This window comes from Patagioenas fasciata, chromosome 4 (assembly GCF_037038585.1).
Source record: "Patagioenas fasciata isolate bPatFas1 chromosome 4, bPatFas1.hap1, whole genome shotgun sequence".
NCBI lineage: Eukaryota > Metazoa > Chordata > Aves > Columbiformes > Columbidae > Patagioenas > Patagioenas fasciata.
The window spans coordinates 74,364,791-74,380,015 of NC_092523.1; the positions used below are offsets into that span (position 1 = coordinate 74,364,791).

The window sequence follows — 15,225 nt, forward strand, 5'->3', positions numbered from 1 at the left end:
TGACGAGCATAAGCAAACTAAAATGCTGATTCTCTTCAATTTTACAATAATTTTGGTAACACAACCTTTCTGGGTGGAAGTGAGGTCTTCCATTACTCTGTTTCTCCTGTAAATGTGTTGTAGTGTTTTCAGCTCAGAAGTTTGTGTATGCAAAATAAATAGAAAAGACAATATCCTAATGTAGTTAGCAGCAGCAGCAAACAAGAGTCATTGGTGAATATAGTAAATTAAAAGCAATGTAAGTATCAGTTTGTTGTTTGTGTTTGTTTTTTTTTACCGCAAATCCATGCAAGTGGTAAATCTGTGTTTTAACTGGGGAGGCAGTTACTGAATTTTCTGTGCTTGCTTTTCTCCAAGCTTACAGCTTCCAGAAGAGCATGGAGGATGCTCTGCATGCAGGAAGCCATTTGTGAAGGACATCAACAGAAAGACCGTCATGGTGGCAAACACCTCGGGCTGTGGCATTCCACATCTTCATGGAAAGCTCTGCTAGAGGAGACCTGCACTTCGTACCCATTGCCAAGACCTGTACGAGCTGCAGTCAGTCACATCCTGGCGAGAAAGGACAAATGGGGCAGCCCCATTCCCAAACAACCAGAGCATCCCCACCCCCAAGATTACATTGGCTGCAAGTGTTACAAGACCAAATGCTCCATACCTCCTTGGATGTGGTGAAAGATGAATCCCTCATCTGTCTCTCTCCTTATTAGCACTTTGAACTCATGCACAGGGGTGAGATCACGTTTGAGGAAACTGCAAAAGATGGCACAGTGAGTGCTTTGGTCCCAGGGAAAGGAGACATTTGGTGGACTATTAACTACTTGCTGGACAATTCACTGTTTATCTGACTTTTCTGCAAATGGGAATAACCACAGACCAACCATATTGATGTGGCTTCTTCCTAGATTTCTTGAAAGTGACAACTTTGTCACTCAGTTCCTTTAAATTTTACAATATTTCTTGGTGATACAAAACTTTTTCATAGAAGTGAGACTTTGCAACAGCAAAGAATTTTCTTAGATGTGAAACACCTTTTCAGCAAAGAGCACAATCAAAAATTAATACACATTCACAGATATTTCAGTCCTTTTGGCTCTGTGTATTAATCACGTAACAGTTTGCCACACATTTCTGAGGTGCTCTGTGCTAGTATGGCTGACATTGCACAAAGTCCCTGCTGGAGTACAGACCAACGTGACCCCCCAAAAAAGAAGAATCTGATTTATACCAATATTGACACCATGATTACATCAGAAAACAAACGTGTGCCACTGACAACACAAATCGTAGGAGGTAGACAAGTTGTGTGTGCCTAGGACAATGTCTGAAGAAGGCTTGGTAGGCACATTCCTATCAAACATTACCCCATCAGTTTGCTGAGAACGAAAATAAGAAATTACATGTAGCCTTCTGTTGTGCAGAATTTAACCAGAAGAAATATTATGTCAAAGTGTATGCTCATGAAATAGAGCTGGGCGTCCACCTGGTCTAATCAGGTACCACTCCTGCTGCTCATTCTGTTATGCCTGCAGTTTGAAACACTGTGTATTTGGGAAAACAGGTTAATTTAACAAAGCTTTAACGAAAAACTTTGGGAATAGTGACATCAGCTGAGCGTCTCTCCTTCTGTGCCTTCAGTACCACAGAGTTCACCTTGCTGTAGCTGCAGACTCTTAACAATTTTGCTTTCTTCTAGACTTGCTTGTAAAGGTAAAGCACAGTTGCCCACAGTGAAAAGGAAGCAATTCCAGGTCATGCTGTTCCATATGGCTGCATCAGACCTATTTCCATTCGACTAGTGCTTCTGGCATTGTAAAAAGCAACATGGGAAATCCCTGTTCTGAGGTAATGCAGAATTAGAGATAAGTGGCTCTGCATAAACCTGAGGCTTGTGAAGTTAACTTGGATTAAGACCACAACCCAAACATTTTTGAAGCTGTTTTGTTCTGTACAGATGAAGACATGAACACATGTATATCTTAATTATGCTTGACATCTGTTTACTATTTTGGTCTTCATACCTGTATGTGCATCACTACAGACATTAGCAATTATACTACTCAGTACAGAGATGAACCAACGTGGGTGTGCGTAAAGGGGTAACTGATAGTATCTTTTCTGATAGCATGAGAGCTCAGAGGATGTGGAAAAAATAAAAAGAAACTGGATAACAATTGTTCACTAAATACTTGCATGCTCAGGGAGATGTAATGTTCCTGTAGACAGAGAAAAGCCCACCTAAGACAAAAGAGAGCTGCTGCAATTGCAAGCCCACAACAGCATGGGGCTCTGCTGGTGTCGAGTCCAAGCACTTATTTCTGCTGTCGACAAGCTATGGAAGAATTTCAAATGCGTTCCAGCTCACAGCCCTCGGGAAGAAGAAGGAGGCTTCTCAGCACATACAATCGCTCTTCTATTAATATTTGTTTCTTCCACTCAGGACTGTGATTTATTTGGCATATTTTTTAGGTGACCATAGATGCAACGCTCAGAAAAGGGAATCTTTCACTAAATCTCTCTTTCGATATATTGTTTAAATTCCTTGGATAGGGAGACCCCGGTTCTGAAGAACGAGGTCGTGCAGAAATCGAGCAGATCAGAAGCACAGGAAGAGAAGGAACATCCCAGTCATTCCAGTTTTACTGGGTATTCCAAAGGTAGAAACCCCAAAACTACTTCTAATTCCCTTGAAAAGTGGCAGGCGGGTGTAGGTAATAAGACACCTAGCAAAGCCAATAGAAGAAAATATTTCCACCAGTTTCAAAGGCTTGAACCAGGTCTGTGGTGAAAAGGCTCATTGCCTTCACTTCCAGTCAGAGGAAGCAGAGAAGAGACCCCTGGCAAAGGCACCGGAGCAGGAAAGGACCTGGAAGGTGAAAATGCCTTGAGAACAAAGTGGCAGGGAAGGAGCTGCAGGGGCTGTTCAGAGATGAAGGCTTGCACACCTTTCATAATTTGGAATAAAACCTTCTGATCCAGACAGACATATTTAAATAATTCTGACTCATCTGGTGGTAAATATACCTCCATGGCAACTCCCTAAACCTAGCTAATGTAGAGAAACACTCAAGGAATATGGAAATGTTAACAGCAGCATCCAAATCAGTTCCTAATACACCAGAGCCCACTTAAACAAGGAAAGAGCTCTTGCAAGACGCAACTTGTTCAAAGAATTGATTTCTTTTTGCTCCAGAAGATACACAGAAAATACAGTGGAACCGTGGAAAAAATAAACTCCCTTTGAAGAAATAAACCAATTAATAGACAGAGAAGACTGAAGTGATTCTGCCAGTATGATCTGATCAAGCAGAGGTTTTCATAAAAATAATGAGGGCCAGTTGTTCACTGCTTTATGTGAATCTACCGCAAATAACCACTGGAGGAAAAGGTAACTATATAACAGCAAGACAACACGCTTCTCACCCCTCATCCAGAGAACCCCAGTGAAACTCCTGGGCTCTGGGAAGTCACGCAAGTAGCAGCAGCATCTGTCACTGGCCAGGATGATCTTGGAGTGAGAGGGAAGGAGACCACCACAGAAATCTTTTTACCATCAGCCTCTTCTAGACACACTGAAAATAAAGTAAATCCTGTCCAAGTCAACTGTTGATTCACCCTGTGGCCACGCAACATGCCGCTGGTCTTAGTGTTCGCACTGGAGTGGGATCTCCCCATCCCACTCACGTTTGGTGGGACGTGGGCACAGATCACATGGAGCAAATTGGTGATGTGCTTTCACCTCACACCTGCTGTTTTTTGTAATGTTTTTGCACAATTCGGGTGCATGAACCTCTGCTGGCTGGGTGAGCTCCTGCTGCAGCCGCCACAGAACAAACACACCCACAAATGGACACAACAAATGGGAGAGACCCATATCACTGTGCTGCACTGACCCAAGCCAGCCAAGTTTCAGAAAGATTTTAAGTAGATAAATCTTCCCCTTCAGACAGATGTGGGTAAGATAAGACACAACATGTTGGGTTTTCTCATCACCCTCCAGTCTGTATTATAACAGCCCAGAAAAAAACTAGTTATACAAAACCAAAGCAGCTTCACTTCACTGACTTCACAAAGTCAACGGGTTTGGTTTGGGTTTGCAGTGCTATAATTCAAGTTTGTCTAGGTATTCAATATACCTTCACTCTCTAAACACTCCCTGTATCTCATTGCATATCAGATATAAATAGTGTATTCCACAAAAAAAAAAGAGGCATGAAAAAAGCAAAGAAGCTCCTATCTCTTTTACTTTCTTCCTGCAAAGCTAAATTGATAATGAGAATGAATTTTGAATGCCTTTCAGTTCAGCTTCAGAAATACGAGGACTGCGTTCCCCTTCAATGTCTGTCAATTAATACGGACATGCATGTGTTCATTAGAAAGCACAGTTCATCAAGATAGAGAGATAATATTGTGATTTATGCATTTAAGTCATAAAATATCTTTTCCTTTGAAAACAGAATGGGCGTCTACCAGGATAACTAACATGGGATAGAATATGAAATTGTGTGCAAAAGAAGAGAGGCACAGATATTGCACAACACTTCTTGGTTTGGGGCATGGTGATGACTTGATGTTTTTTTGTGGATTACACAACTCATTGAATTTTTTCATTGTCTGGAGCATGCTAAACATAGTAACACATTTTTTAATGCCAGCACCTTTGCCTATAAAGCTAATAAAATAGGGCCAGGGACCTTTTATGGCGTAACCACACGGTGTAGCACTTGCCAGAGTCTTTCACAGGCTCCAAAGATGCCCTGCAGCCTAACACATAATTACTATTTTTCATGTGTTTATTTCAGTTCAAAGTGCACGCAATAATGTGTTGCAGCTTACCAGATTTCATAGCAAGATGCTGAGGTTATATGTTTTGTGCCCTGGGGTAGGTAGTCATGAGGGGGCCTCCCAAGGGTGCAAAGCCTTTGAGGACGGTGTCGTGGATGGAGGTAAGCAAACCGCAGAAGCTGCAAGGAGCCAAACGGCATGGCATGCCCTGTTCTTAGAGTTGGGAATAGTCCTCGTGTACATTTTTGCTTGGCTCGTGTCAGGAGTGTGCGAATAATTAGACAGTAAAGGCAATCTGTGGTCCAGCTTGCTCCCTGGCCTTGTTCTATTTAGCTGCCTAGATGTACATATGATTTCATTGATACAGAACTCACAGAGACAAGAATCAGACCCTGCCTGGGAAGATCCTGCTGATAAAGACTGGAGACGCATTCTCTCCTGGATCAAGATTAAAGAGACCCTTAGGGAGCTGGTTATAAATTCCTGACTCTCAGGTTGCTGCTATTTCCTGAACTAAGCTAAAGGAGCACTATGCTAGCTGGCTGTGGGTTATACGATGTTGAGCATCACATATGGATTGGTGAAACTGGTGATGAGCTCACCTTCTCGCCACTCCCATGCATCCCCTAATCCTCTTAATTTGGTGCCAGGTGAAATGGAGCTGGTTGTACAAGTAGTTGTACTGGCCAAGGAGTCCCACCTTCCTCCAGAGTGGAAATATCAACTAAACAGGTGTCATTCCAGTTTCCATCTGTTCCATTACAAAGGAGTACAGAGCTGGAGCAAAGAAATATGATGTTTCTCCAGATATGACATATTTGATTGTTAAGACATTTTTTTAGAATAGACACAATCATGCAGTGTTCGGTGATTTTAGTGCTTTTGGATATTAACATTTCTGAGGTCTCAGTGTGAGTCTCAATTATTGAAATGGCCAAGATTCTGGCAAGAAACCACAGGGAGGAAATCAGTTCTGTGTGGAAGATGCCAGGAGGCAAATATTATTTACATAGACTGCAGAACTACAGAAATATAACAGTATGTAAATTTCTTGACAGATGCCCTGTTTGGCAGCTGGTCAGATTCAAATTTCACCCTCAGCCAGATCTGCAAAAACACAGATCAGTAATCCGGGGTAGATGCGATTTGGTAGAAATTCTGGATGACAACTTACAACTCCCCAAACTAATACTAAATTTACAAAGAAATAACAGATCAGGCAACCAATAAAGTCTGTGGGCCTGAATCAAGCGAGGTCCTTAAACACATGAGAAACCTCAGTGAAGTCAAGAGAGACTGCTGTCTCCGTAATCTATCAAAAGATTATTTACCTGACCCTCTAATCTAACACAAGACTATGCTGAAAAAGGTACTGCCTGCTGGGATGCCCTGTTAAACCAGGGTGCAAGTCTGAGAGCTACTTGAGACCTAATCCAATAGTGAAACTAAGATCAAAACCAAACTCAGATCAAACAACATTAATTTCTCATGTCCGCTTGGTGCCCTCCAAAACATGAATTGGGATAGGTGTGCATCTCGTGTGGCAGCTGATGCCACCAGACACGGTCACTGCCAACTCAGCAGTGCCAGCACAGAGCCAGCCTCAGACTAAGGCATGTCTGCGGGGAGGTTTGACTTGTTCACAACCATATCTCTTGAGTGATTAAACTTCAGCCCTTGTTTCTAATAATACACGTTGAAAACTGAAATTTTACAAGACATGAAAGAAAATTCTAAATTGGTGTCCCTTTCTTTAGGAGATGCAGGACAGAAAAGTGGCAGAATTGCAGCTTAAGGTGGTAGCTTTTTACAAGTTTTTAATCATATCCTGAGGGCCTTTGAGTACATTTAACCCAGGACCCAGTTATGACCAGTCTATTAGAAGACATCTCCATGTGATTAACAGGCTGACATGATTCACTGGGAAGGTCTCTTTGACCTATAACTGAAAATTCAAGACACCAGTTGATTAGCAAGTGCTGCTTGTATTTAGGGGAAAGACATTTCTGCTTTTACTCACCAGAAGGTCTCTGAGCTCTGCCTTATGCAAATACACAGTGACTATAACTTTCCTTTGAAACCAGAAGTTTGCTGCAGTGGAACACCAGCGTGACAATTTTGTGCACTCCTACCGTGGGATGCTGGGCACATGGTCCACGTCAAACATCCCTGTGGAGGTGACAGAGCAGTCTTGCCTCCTGCCCAGAACAAGAAAAGCTAAAGAAACTCCAGCGTAAATCTGTCAGCTAGGTTTTATTCTACAAAGAATTTCAGACATTATTGCCCTCCAGTTAACGCAGGGGGAAATCCTGCTTCAGTTTTGAGATAGTTTCTGCTTTGAAGCATCTCTACTTGTGGAGCCATAGCCCTGGGGGTATTCCTAGCACCGATGTCCCATTCTGTCACAAGCCAGGCGAGCTGCTCACATCCTTAAGCAACCTGCCTACTCTGCTATAGGAGCCTCCTGCCCCAATCTCTTTCTCTCATCTCCCCTTCCCACCCGTCAAATGTCACTTTTTGGCTCTAAATAAACACACTGTGCTCTGGCCAGGGCACATGCAGCACCTCCTGGCTCCTCTGGGATGTGGGCATAGCCTTCAGCTTGGTGTGCGGTGAGGGGGCGAGTAAAGCCACACCAAGAGCAACTCAGACAGTAAGTAGCAAAATTTTATCAGAAGATCTGAGTTCAGGATTTCTTGGTCATTTGCCTTTATTTAGGGATTATTTATGCCTCCTATTAATCTTACTCAACCATGGCACATGTTAGACAGATGGGAAAGCCAAAGTAAAAATAAGCTCAGTGGTTTTCCCGGCTCGTGCAGAACAGTAGTAAAAGCTGAGAGGAAGCGCTCGTGAGCCCCGGCATCCAGCGATATCCGTGATCAAGCAAAGCAGATACCAACGCAGACTGGAAAAATTACAGTTGATGAGGAGGAACACATCCGTGCTGTTTGGTAAGACCACCAGTGCATCCCCCCAAATCTTGAGCCCCCCCAGCACCAGCAGGGGGTCCCACCAGGTGGTGCTGGGGAGACAGAGACACCCCAGCAGTGGAGCCGGTGGTGGGTGGGGTGGGAGCCAGCACCCCCCTGCTCCCCTCCCTTGGCTGCAGCTCTGAGAGTGTTTCCTCTGGAACGCCTGCCTGATGATAACAGGATCCCTTTCATATATATTAGGCAAACACGGCCCAGGGTGGGTAAACATCATGAGCAGACTCATCTTTCTGCTCAATGCTGAGATGCTGAAAGCCTGGTTGAGCTACACACAAGGTGCTGAGCTTTTTTTCTGGCCATGTCTTCAACAACAAAGCAGCTTTTGAAGTACATGGATTACATGATTTAAAAAAAAATTACAAACCAGGCATCTCGCTTGCCCTTTTGCAACAAATACACCACTTGGTATCACCCATAAAATCAATGCCCTGCATGTGCTAACCTGAATATTTATAGACGAAAAAAAGCATGTCATTTATGTAAGGCTAAGAAATCATGCACACACATGAATAGTCTCTTGTAAAAATAAATAATAAAAAAGGCTGTGCCAAGTTATTAAATAAATTTTCTTTTTCAGTTAGGATCCTCATATTTAGTTCTGTAAAAGTCGTTTTGGCAGCCTGAAATGTATCCTGTTTAAACAGGAGCTTATACTCAATCACATTTATTTTTTTGTTCTTTTTTTTTTGAGGAATACTATTCCCACTTAAGCACTAGACAAAAAAATCTTGAGAAAGCACAAAACAGGAATAAAGTCACCTTTGTTTCAAATTTCCTGTCCCTTTTTACTAGGAGGGGGGTGGAAAAAGTATCTGATGAATGAGCAATCTTTATGTGTCATGGGAGAAGAGCTAAGTGACCTGCAGATTCAGGGACTAATGCCTGCTTCAGAACTCTTCTAAAGGCTGGGTAATGAAGTAATAGATTGTTACTGAATTAACTTTGTTGAAAAGGAAAGTAGTCCATTAGAAAACAGTTTATTTCTGAAAGTCCACAACGATGTTCAAGGGATGCTCTTCTTACCAGTCCATCCAGGAGAAAAACCCAGACTCTGAGAAGTAAGTGCTGTGCTGCTTCCACCGATGGTGGTCGCAGTATCAGAACACCAGTGCAGGAGGCATTAGAGAGAGGAGGGGTGAGAAGAGAGAACACGTGCAGCACTTGTGAAGAAAAAGGAGCCAGCTGGAGATGGCGAAGGTAGCTGGACACTCAGTGGGGGTTTTATGGCATCTCTCTGCATGGAAGTCTTGGGATTGAGTTTATTTACGGGGGGCAAGAAAAGTGGACACGTATGCGTAGCACATGGGAGAGCGGTGGGGTGAGAATAGTGTAGAAGGGAGCACGCTGAGCTGTGTCTGGATGTATGCATTTCATCCTAACTGCTATATTGTTGAGATTTGAGCAATAAAGCAAATTTTCATTCTAATTAAAGATTCAAGGGTTTTAGAACAATCACCAGAAGAAAGAGAGAGAAAAAAAAAATCCTCAGAGGACTTGGTAATGAATAACAAAAACCATTCTTGTGCATTGTCCAAAATGAATGGCATTCAGCGTAATTGCAAAGAGAGGATTTAATGCTACAGTCCACTGTGGCGTTCTCTCTGTGAGCAGATGTGGGATGGCCCACGACTGACAGCAACACTTAGCCCAGGACAATGTCTTCTGGGCAATGTGTACCATAGATCATGCTTGGTATGCCTTATTGTAGTCACTGGGGTGGCAAACATTGGAAGGGGCAGAGTCTGAGGGCAATTACCAATTGTTTAAAGCTGTTAGAGTGGGTTCACTTGCACAACGTAAATCAGATCAGCCTAAACCAGGATGCTTTTCTGCGAGCACTTGTAGCAATTATCAGCCAGGCCGCTACAATGGTGCAAGGGAACTAAACCTTTGGGAGCAAAAGAGGATCAGGTTGGAAGCTCAAGGATGAAGCACATGTTGGAGGAGGAGGAGGAGAAGATATGTACACTTTGTAACTTCACTGTAGTCATAGATGGGGTAAATCTGTCCCAACATTCATAAGTAGGCTAAGTACTCCTGTAAAAAATGGTTCAGAGCAGTGTGACAAAACTTACCGTGTTTACTAACTGCATGTTAAACTCTTTTAGCTACAAGACACGAAAGACTGTACCTAAACTCACTCCCAGCTCCCTTTTTCACCCACACTCTTATGTCTCCTTTCTGTGGGTATCACACTTACTTTCATAGAATCATTTCAGTTGGAAGAGACCCCCCCAGGCTCGTTGAGTCCAACCACAGCCCAGCCTAACCCTAGCACTAAACCATGTCCATGAGAACCTTGTTTAAATGCCTTTTAAACCCCTCCAGGGATGATGACTCCACCACTGCCCTGGGCAGCCTGTTTTAATGCCTGACAACCCTTTTCATGAAGAATTTTTCCTAATATCCGATCTAAACCTGCCCTGGTGGAACTTAAGGCCATTTCCTCTTGTTCCATCACTTGCTACTTGGAAGAAGAGACCAACACCCCTGTCCTTTCAGGCAGTTGCAGACAGCGATCAGGTCTCCCCTCAGCTCCTGTTCTCAGGCTGAACAGCCCCAGCTCCCTCAGCCGCTCCTCATCACACTTGTGCTCCAGACCCCTCACCAGCTTTGTCACCTCCTCTGCGCTCTCTCTAGTATTTAAATGTTCTTCTTATGATGAGGGGCCCAAACCTGAACACAGTATTCAATGCAATACGAAGTGAGAACACAGCTGGGGCACTAATGACATCCCAGGTCCCTGCCTGAGATGGTGCTGTGCAACAGGGCAGTGAATGGGAAACACTGCACAAACTCTAAAGGCTGAATACGACATCTCTGCACTCTGCACTGCTTTATTACCACGGGGACAAAGGGGGCCACCCCAGCTCCAGCTCACCTCACCCCGCGGCTGGGAGCCTGCCACGTACAGTTCAAGAGCTCAGATTAGTTATCTGTGCTCTAAGTAGAAAGGGCTCTGGATTAGGACTCAGGAGGCTTAAATTCATTTGTCAGGTTAAGTACAGACTCTGTGTGCAACCTTGAGCAAGGTCTTTAATCTGCCTGAGTGTCGATATCCTTTAGAAAGGGGCAGTAATTCTTCTCTAATCCCTGAGGGTTTGGGGGATAAAATTGGTAAATAACAGAGCAGCACTCTGTTACTGACAGGACAGTTGGCACAGCTCTCCTGGCTGTACTGAGTTCCCTTTTTAACTACCGAGCATAAGTGTTGCAGATCAGGGGCACTCATGGTATTTTCACGAAACAGAATAAAAAATCAAAGGGAAGCAGCAGTTACATGGGAATTTAATGTCCCCTGACTTACACACCTTTAAGCACCATTCACTGTTTTGAAGAATTCACAAGGGAACCATGCTCCAATATTATATGTAATGCCTAAACTCAGTCTGATAGCTTAGGTGCTGCCAGTGCTTGGGTACTATCATTCACTCCACAGACACACGTGGAAACTCTGATAACAACATCAAAAATAACTACACCAGAGCAAAGCTGCTTTCCAGAAAGAAAGTAAAAACTGAGGAAGACAGCAGGTCCTCTCTTCCACCAAACCACGTTTAGGTTGTCTGTTCCTTCTCTTTAACCTTTGTCTGCCCCCTTTCTATTATTTCCCTTTCACACGTTTTCTGCATGCAGGTCTGCAGTTTTCCTTCCCGCTGAGCTACAAACCCGCTGCTGCTTTATTCCTCCACCCGGCGCTTCCCTGCCCCGGCTCGGAGCACGTAGGCTTCACCCCCTTGATGATCAGCTGAGGAGCAGATGGGGGATCAGAGGAGCGGGATGGCTGCTTTACGAGGCGCGCCCGCAGGAGCACTGATGGAGACAACCAGAGTGGCCACAAACTGGGATTTCAAATGCTGCAATATTCAAATCTGGGATACAAGGCAAGGTCAAAGGCGTAGGTCCCAGGGATCATGTAATTTCGGATTATTCTCAGCTTTCATTTAAAGCAAAGTTTCTAGCGTTCCTATTCTCAGACAAAAGCTTGGAAATGGAAACCACCAAGGGCTTGAACATCAAAGGGAAAAATAAAAGAATCCAGAATTGATTTTTTTTAAGATCTGATGATCTTGCCATCAACCTCACATTGTGTTGGAGGGTAGCTCAGGATTTTTGAGCATGAAAGCCTGGCAGGACTACAGTTGCCTCAAAATCATAATGAATTGAGGCCACAGTCGGCTTTTGAGAATGCTGCTGCCTTGCAACTAAGACAATACCAGGGTTTTGCAGAACCGTTTGGTCCTCCCCATGCAACCTTGCACTGGTGAGCATCACACGATTGCTGGCAGTCGCAGGCATGGACATCTTCTCTTTTATTCCAATTAAAGAGGAAAGGTATATTGTAAGTCTAAAGTGGCTGCTGCATTGCCACTCAAAGTGGTGAAGGCTGCAAGCTCATGAAGATGTCCAGAGGATCTCCCAGGCTTGTCTTCAGGGCCAGCACAGCTTCTTAAGGGGACAGGAGTCCCGCATAGTTGCAACCATATGTTGAATGTAATGAAGGCATATGGAGCTAATTATGTAAATAAACAACTCAGCCCATGATGATTCTAAATAATGCAAAACATAAAGAGGCAAAACACTAATGTTTTAACTAATGAAAATAGATTCTTGGGGTGATTAATTTACAATAAAGAGAAGCTGCGTATGTCAAAAATGGTACGTCATCATTTGATTTAATATAATCAGGCACAGCTGCATTGCTCTTGATGTTTGTTAGCAATCATCGTGTTCACTCCTCCTGCATCTGTACCACAATATTGAAAGAGAAGCAAAATGCACAGCAGAGCCAGCAAACACTTGTGAGAACAATATTTTTAAAGCATTTTGTTATAAATATTTACTAATCTTTGGGATTTTTGAATGCTGGAAGTTGCGTCAGGAAAGAAGCATATGCTGATATCCTCAAAAACAACACAAGTGGTCAACAGTCTCGGTACAAAAGGGAATAGCTCAATACAATAGGCCACTGTTGCTGTGACTCTCAGCGTTGTTTACCTCTCACAGAGCTTCCAAGTACAAACCACTTCAAACAAACTGCAGTAAGACTTTAAACTGAATCCACCCAACAGGTTAATAAAACAAATATTGATCTGGTTTGAAAGTCATTGCAGTAAACAAACCCTTTTTGGATTAAAAGAGTTCCTTTGTTCAAGCAATATTGCCCAGAGCCTTCCAGCAACATATTACAATCTCAGCTTAAATCCTCAAGCAATATTTTACAGTATTTGCCCTCAAATCTGCCTTGATTTGTAGCATATGTATAAATACAGATACATGAAGAGATATGGACAAGTATTTCATGCACGCAAAGGAAAGAAATCATGCCAAATTAAAAAAAATGCTGCAAATTCTGGCAATTAAGAGCAAAAGCAAGAATTTTCCAAGTGCATATAATGATTCATACACCTAAATCTCATTCCAAAATCTGCAACTTGTAGATACTTTTAGCTTCACTGCTCCAGAATCAAAACCTCTGCAGTACTGATTAAAATCACAATGTCCTTTCACAGGTCTCCCACAATGGATCCGATACACTGTGAAAGCATCTTGACATGGTCCAGCACAGAGACGCAACCCAGATGCTTAAGAGCAAGGGTAGAAAGAGTGAGGATGCAGTAACACCAGGAAAAATTTGCAGAGAACTATTGACCCAGGTGCAGACTGGTCTGGACTGCTCAGACCTCATTGCCTGGTTACTTGACAGGGAGTGAAGGCATCTAAATGGCTTTAGAGCCTCACTCCACTTTCAAAAGCAGCTTAGTTGCCTAGAAGCATTTGTCAAGAGATGATATAGAAGGAGTGACCACAACCTCCAGCTCCACCACCTTTTGCAAATGCTTGAAGGTGCGGATTGAGGACGTCAAGCCAGTTGCACCTATTTAGGCACATATCTTCCAAAAGCAATAGATCAGTTAAATGATTTTGAAACTTTCATCCACAATCAAACCAGATTTATTCCCTCCAGTAACAGAGCAGGCTACAAATTCAAACACACCTAGACACATGCATTTTCTTTTTTATTTTCTCTGCAAACTTCTCTCTCTAGATGCAAAACACACAACAGAAACATAAGCACACACAGAGTGACCGGTCAGCAGGTTTCAGTAAAACTATGTTAGTCTAGTAATGCAAAATCAGGGAACGGTTTCTATTTGTCACAGAAGTGTGAAAATCAAAGGGAACAGTAAGGAGTAAAAATACTGTCAGAACTTAATGACGATGTTCAGTATTCCTGTACAAATGGACAAGTTCAGTAGTGCTGACAATTCCTAAAAACTCGATTCAACCAGTGGAACAGGCTCGTGGTACATTTGGGTTAATGTGACACTGCAGAGAGAAATGGCAAAAAAACGCAAGTAAAGATCAGGAGAGGCTGATTCTCCAGACATTTGAGCAAACCACAGTGCAAGACCTTTAAGCAGCCTTCACTGCTTCTCATTATCTCCACACACACATCACTTAAATAATAATTTATTCTCTGTTCTGGCCATGTAAAGCAAGTTGTGCTATGTATATCAACCCAGAGCAGACAATGTATGACTGCAAGGTAAGTACAAACCTTCTCGAATCCTTGATTTCTTCTTGGGTGTCCAAACAGACCCTACCTGGCTTTTTGTCACGAATTCACAACATTCCAGTAATACTCAACAGAGAATGCTCAACAGAGCCCAGTCAGCAATGAAGGCTGGTGCGGCACTACAGCGAGTCCCTCTAACATGAGGCACAGTTTCTAAGTGACAGTCCAAGGTATTAAGAAATTACACCACCACTGAATAGAAGCGCAGTGCATACCCAGTGCTCAGCATCTGCCTTAGCTTAAGGGCACAGCATTCTGCAAATCTTGTAAAATCAGGTGGTTGATCAGATAACGCACGTCGCATCGCTGTGGCTCTCCCTATCTGGGGACAGAATCAAACCCTGTGAGCTTTGCTCAGAGTATCTCACTCGCAGCTGGACTTCTTTGCTGGAAGAGCTATGCAATCTTGGCTTACATCTTATCACCAGCAGCGCAACAGTCAGACTTCAGGGTCTGCTGTCTCGCAGGCACCCACGTTATTCTCATTGCCGGGTAGCAGCATTAGACACGCAGCCTCAGAGTGAAAGAACAACAGGGAGGGAATGAGCGATAAGGAGCAGAAAGAGCTTGCAGAGTTAGCACCTGCACAGCAGACTTATGCTTCATTGATGTGGGGCATTTCTTGCATCTGGAGCGTAATGATTAAGAGAATACAATGCATGTTCTACCACACCGAATGACAGGAGTAACTGTCATGTTCACTCACACTGCAATACTGAGAAGATAATATAGGCTATTAATTAGGTTTGGGTAGAAAATACATGTTTGAAGAGATCACTCTAAAGACCAATGAAAGGCAGAGAGCAGATTTCTGAAATGGAGAATGACATTATATATCCTTAATGAGTGAAACGATCAATTAAGTGC

General features: G+C 43.2%; 1 long non-coding RNA gene across 1 annotated transcript in view; it reads right to left on the bottom strand.

The window, feature by feature from the left end:
* LOC139827850 (uncharacterized) overlaps positions 1 to 15,225 on the bottom strand; it is an 86,988-nt gene that overhangs the window by 26,953 nt on the left and 44,810 nt on the right. The window contains exon 2 of the long non-coding RNA XR_011738918.1: positions 659 to 753. This is a non-coding gene — a long non-coding RNA (uncharacterized lncRNA). The remainder of the gene's footprint in view (positions 1 to 658; positions 754 to 15,225) is intronic.